The sequence below is a fragment of the Pseudorasbora parva genome, chromosome 4 (assembly GCF_024679245.1).
Source record: "Pseudorasbora parva isolate DD20220531a chromosome 4, ASM2467924v1, whole genome shotgun sequence".
Taxonomy (NCBI): domain Eukaryota; kingdom Metazoa; phylum Chordata; class Actinopteri; order Cypriniformes; family Gobionidae; genus Pseudorasbora; species Pseudorasbora parva.
The window spans coordinates 6014407-6020932 of NC_090175.1; positions in this window are offsets into that span (position 1 = coordinate 6014407).

Here is a 6526-nt window from a genome sequence, read left to right on the forward strand (position 1 = left end):
ATTAAATCTCTGAAGATCTCATCAGAGGATTAAACAACTCCACAAACAGCATTACCAGCTTCACACATTACTAACCAGACTGACTTTATTTCTGTCAGACGACTACAGAAGCTCTTATTGAGAATTAACAGAGGTTTAGATGTTGATGATTGGTTGTGACATCTTCGTTGTGTTGAATCAGTGTGTCACTGAATTGTGAAGAGCTGGTTATTCTGGTCTGAGCAGGAAGCATTGTATTTTACAGTAAGTTAACACAGATGCAGGGCATAAAGGTAGTGTTAGTTGGGGACAGTGCTGTTGGAAAATCATGCCTTCTGATCAGTTTCATCAGCAATGTTTTTTCGGGAGAATACATTCCCACTGTGTTTACGACCAAATGTGCCTCCAATATGTTCAATGGGATTCCGGTAAACCTGGACTTCTGGGATACAGCAGGACAAGAGATGACACGGATGTGTTTCTGATCGTCTTCTCTCTTGTGGATCCAGATTCGTTTGAGAGCGTCCATGAAAGGTGGTTTCCAGAGGTCAGACATCACTGTCCCAAAACTCCGATCATTCTAGTCGGGACTAAACTTGACAGATGACAAGGACACCATTGAAGAGCTAAAGAAGAAGACGCAAACCACCATCACCTACAATCAACATGGGTTGGTTTGTTAAGTGGATCCAGAACTATTTCCCGGCCAAAACTGAATTGTCCAGGTTTCAGTGTTTTCACTGTTATACAGTAGGGGGCGCTATTACGCATCTTCTGAATGAGGGAAAGAGTTAACAAAGCTGAAGATCACTATTAAGACACTGAGCTCATGAAAATGATAAACAAACTGAGGGAGAAGAATGAAAACAGGAGATATGCTGAGCAGGACTGTAAAGAACATTTCAATCATAAAATATGTACGATAGCAGTATTAATAGGAGCAACCAGGAAAGACCTCAATTTGATAAACACTCAACCAATCAGAGCAATGGAGTAAATGACGTATGCTGAGCGACGCATAGTGGGAAATTTGGATCGTTTTACGTACTCGGATCTTTGAATCTCGTTCAGCAAAATGAGCAAATCTTTTTTCAAGTAATTTTGTTCATTTCAGCAGATTATAAATGAAATGTCACGTTAAATTCCCCAATACAACACTAGTACTAATGCAAACATTGATCACATTTGGAATAAAAAAATAAATGTAACTATAAGCTAATGCATCTTAATTAATTGCTCAGTCTGTTAATTCACCTCACCTTTGAATCTGAGTCGTTTTGGGATTACGATTCTGCCACAATTCTGCCCGTGCAAGATCATATTTTTAGCGCTCCAAAGGGGCATTTCGCACGTGCGTGAACTAAGTTTTGCAGACAAATGTTTGTTTCGTAAATAAAAAAATATTGTGAGCGAACAAAAATAAATTTTCCATTTAAACTAAGTTTATTTGGATGTTCGCCTACATTCTCTTTGACATGTGCAACATCTTAGTTGCTTGCACCCGATACCCGCGCTGACTGCAGGCACAGGTTTAGATGTTGATGTTTTATTGAAAATGTTTTGTCACCATTATAGTGATCAGTGCTTCCTTTAGTTGGGCAGTTTGACCTTAATGTTTATGTGAGTTTATGGTTTTTGTTTGCCTGGATGCCAGCTGAAATTAACCCGCCCACAACATTTGACGTTGGGCAATTTGGTCTGGACTTGATACATTAGGCCCTATTTTAACGATCTGAAACGCAAGTGTCAAAGCGCGAAGCGCAAGTAACTTTGTGGGCGGGTCTCGGCGCTGTTGCTATTTTCCCGGCGGGAAAAATGGTTCTTGCGCCCGGCGCAAATCTAAAGTGGGTTGGTCTGAAGTAGCTTCATTATTCATAGGTGTGGTTTGGGCGTAACGTGAATAAACCAATCAGAGCGGCATCCAACATTCCCTTTAAAAGCAGGTGCGCAAGTTCCATTATGGATCGCTATTATTATGGCGTATTTACCAGGCGCACACCAGGAGCGGTTCACAGCCTGAATAATTTGTAAGCTAGATTTATGCCTATTTTTTCACATCTTCATGGCATACCACAATGATTTCCGTCATCTCATGTGTAAATTTTTTTTTTAGTGTAACAATTTATGATTGCAAAAATAACGGTTGCATCTGTGTAGATTACATGAGCAAAGTGTATGCACGTTGTGCACTCTATACATTATGGTCAAGCATGCGCCCTTAAAATAGCATAATGAACAACGCGCAACACGCCACTGACTGTAGACTAGGTTTTTTCTGGTCAGTGGCGCAATTGTTTAATGGAACATAAAATAGCACCAGGGATTGTTTGCGCCGGAACATGCCTCCTTTTTTGCGCTGAACCGCCCAGGGAGCGCAAGTTTATTCACTAGTTTAGCGACGTGCTTCTGTGGAGGTAAAAGCGCTCTGCGTGGGTGCAAAGTAGGAATGACACATGCGTCGGTGTACAAAGTCAATTGCGCTGGGTGCAAGATAGGGCCCATTAAGTGTATCCTTAAAATATTTTTTTCCAACATTGACAAAGATTGATTACACTTACCTCTTCTTCCAGCATGTGTACAGTTGTGATCTGTTGACTATGTGTTAGAGATGTGTAGTTTATGAACAATTTATTATTATTTTTTTTTAAACTAATCTTAAATATGACTCGGGAACAACGAGTTGTCTCAGAGAGCGATTTGTTCATTTTGTGTTGACCATCCTGTGGAGGATCTTCTGCATTCAGCCGATGGGACTGTGAGAATGAATGACTGGAATCCAAAGACTCGAGAGATGAACTGATCGGTTCTGTTTCCAGGTCTGCATGCTTTGCTTCTTGGGCTGTCACGGCCCAGATCAGGCACTGATGACAGAACTAATGACTCAAACCACTAGAGGTGTAACGTTACTAATCTTTCCAGGGAACAGACGTGATTAAATGTGAGAAGACAAAAGAAAAAAAATATGGGATTACGATTCTGCCACAATTCTGCCCATGCAAGATCATATTTTGAGCATGCAAAAGGGACATTTCATTTTAAGTCTGAACTGAAATTATATCACATCAAATGCATGTTCCCTATTTCCTGTTTTGGCTGTTAGAACATGGACAATAAATTTCAACAATTTGGATTGCAACATGTAACTTCTGAGAATGCATGAAAATCAATGATGCAAGAAAAAACACAAGACAAATACTTATGATTTCCGTCTGCCATGAAACACGCCAATTTTCCCGGCAGCTTTGAGTTTTTTTCGTCGCCCTGAGATCACATGGATGAAAGTGAATAGAGCGTAAATTCTAATGTGACTAAACCTTTACAATCTGTGACAAATTTTCAGCACACTGATTACGAAATCTAATAAGAAACACAATATGGGTCAAATAAAAGATCCACAAAAGACGACAGAGCAGAAGACATTTCTTTTATATCACATCATAAGGCCTTTATACTGAAGCTCAATAATATCACCAGGCTTGAAATCCATCATTTTTAAGAAATGCTTAACTTATAAATCTAAAAGTAACAAGTTTAATCTCTATGTATTGTAATTAGGGCTGTCAACGTTAACACAATAACGCATGAGATTAATTAAAAGTCGTTAACGTGTTAAAATATTGAAAACACACCATTACAGCAGCAAGAGGAAAACTAATGTTATTATGTCAAGGGTCAAGAGACCAACTAAACACTGATCACCATAATGCTAACATCAGATGAACCAATAAAACATCATCTGATAATTCTCAATAAGAGCTTCTGTAGACGTCTGAAGGAAATAAAGTCAGTCTGGTTAGTAATGTGTGAAGCTGGTAATGCTGTTTGTGGAGTTGTTTAATCCTCTGATGAGATCTTCAGAGATTTAATGTCTTCTTTTATCTTCAGTTGATTTCATCTAAAGCTGTGGCTGAAGTCAGTTGTAGTTCTCGTGTTTCTCTGTCCTTTAGTGATTCTTGTTAACAGGTGTTCTCAGTTATCACTTAATTCATCTCTTAATTGTCTCATGACACAGCAAAAACTCCAGTGTTAAATGAACTCTCCTGAGAGTACATGTGAGACCACACTCAAGAGTGTTAAAGTGTTAAAATAAGAGTGTTAAAGTAACACTGAAGCAGTGTTAAAGTTAATAAGATAATTAACTGATTATTGGCAATTATTGAAGATACCTGATGATAACAAGCAGAATCACCAAATGAGAACATCACAATTCACAAGTGGACATATTTTCCATTTGTAATTGCAAAGCAACTCAGACAGTGTGTTTGTCCGAAAATCATAAAAATAAAATAAATTTCACTCACACCTTTAGACACTTTAGACAACTTATCATCTGTAATTCACACATGTTTGGATCATGAGAGAAACCAGACCTGAAGGAAAGACTCTCTGGCTCAGGATTCAATCCAGGATCTTCTTGCTGTGAGGAGCCAGTGTTTCCCACTGAGACACTGTGCTGCCCTTAATCACAGATATAAGACACACTTTGACTATTTCTGTCAGAGTCAGACGTCTACAGAAGCTCTTACTAAGAATTAACAGAGGTTTAGATGTTGAGGATTTATGGTTCATTTGAAGTCACCATTGTGGAGGGAAGCGTTTGCTTTAGTTGGGCTCTTGGTCCCCGTATGTGTGTTAGCGTTTCTGAGGCTGCTGTAACTGTGTGTGTGTGTAACACAAGAGTTGTGGCTGAGAAAGCAAAGCTAATGTGACATCAGATGTTGTCAGCTCCTTGTTGATGATAACTAAATCATCAGAAAGTGAGCATCTGATGTTGTTTTTTGTGTTCTTGTTTGGCACAGTAGTTATTTGTTCATAGCCTCTATAATCTTGTGAATCTGCATTATTGGCACCAATAGCAATAAAAGGACCACCTATCCTGACGGGTGAGAAAAAATGTATGTCTACCCAATGTTTTGAGAAAATATTTCCCATGGTCACACACAGATATCAAGATTTGGCCTATGATTCACAACAATGGTGACAATCAAGCATCAGTTTTGTACTACGAAGCCACCCATCATGCATTGCAGCAGGAAGCGGTTTTGTGTCACCGTTGTTGTGAAACATAGGCCAAACCTTGATGTCTGTGAGTGATCATGGGAAATATTTTCTCAACACATTGGGTGTATGTACTTTATCATCCTTCAGGATAAGGCTATTGGTGCCAATACTGCAGAGGCTATAAACAAATTACTATTGTACCAAATAAAAACATAATATCAGATACACACTTTCTGATGATTTAGTTATCATCAACAAGGAGCTGACAACACCTGATGTCACTTTAGCTTTGCTTTCTCAGCCACAACTATGAAGGTAAATTGATGCCATATAGAATTGCAAGCGTAGGGTAAGATTTGTGAAAGTGTACATAAGATTGCAAGCGTAAATTAAATTTGCATGCACAAGATAAGTTTTGCAAAGGTGTAAATTGCCTTTCAAGTGTAAGAAAAAAATATTTGCAGCATTTTACTGTTTTCATAAGTGTAATTCATGTATTGTGAAACTGCAGCTTCATGTTAACGCAAAATAAATATGATCTGTATTCTTCTGACTTCCATTTTTCTGCGTTTACCCTTTTGACACGTTTATTTCGCCAAAATACGGCCAAAAGCATTGCACGCCTGTGAACATCGATTTGCAAGCAGAAAAAACAGAGTCAGGAACTGCGAAATAGATTAAGCATGTAAAACCAACTTTTGTGTAAAAAAATAAACTGTTGCAACTGTCTAAATGACTTGTTGTGTGCGTAGGGCAAAAAGGCTCCCGAAATAAACCGATTTGCACAGTTCCGTCTTTCTTTTAGCTGCGCTTTCAGTTTTGGCACGATTCTGTCACTGACTGAGTTTATCAAGCGTGAGGAGGAAGGCGGGTCCACTTTCTTCTGGAGCCAATCAAATGAGCTGCTCGATTTACTCTTATCTGATTGGTTCAACCAAGTTGGTTCAAACCTCAGACGCCAGAACACATCTTTATCTTCAATTTATTTTTAATGCACAAATACATATAAATAAACAAACAAACAAATAAATAAATAAATAAATAAATAAATAAAGCACAATTGCTTAACAATCTGTGCACCATTAGGTTTAAGACTTATATGTTTCCATCCTGAATTCTGAGCTGGTGTGTTGAGAAAGAAAATTTATGTGAATTCAGTGCATGTATCATCATCATCATCATCATCATCATCATCATCGTCATCATCATCATCCTGCCAGATATAAGTTTGTAATCTTGATGCTGCTAAACGTAGACCTAGTATTTGCACTGCATGCATAATATCACCTGACTACTGATCAGAGGCGATTCCAAAATTATTATTATTATTAGTAGTAGTAGTAGTAGTATTTTGCTAAAATTAGTTAATAATAACAAAAATATGTTTTCCTTTAACATGTATTTTAAGGGTACCTCTAAATTATGCACCATTTATCATCTGTAATGCCATCGTTTAACCTCTAGATGGCGGTATATCCATACTGTATGGCTGTGTATTCCTTGTTATATAAATATGAATCATTATAAAAGGCTACTCTTTGTCAAA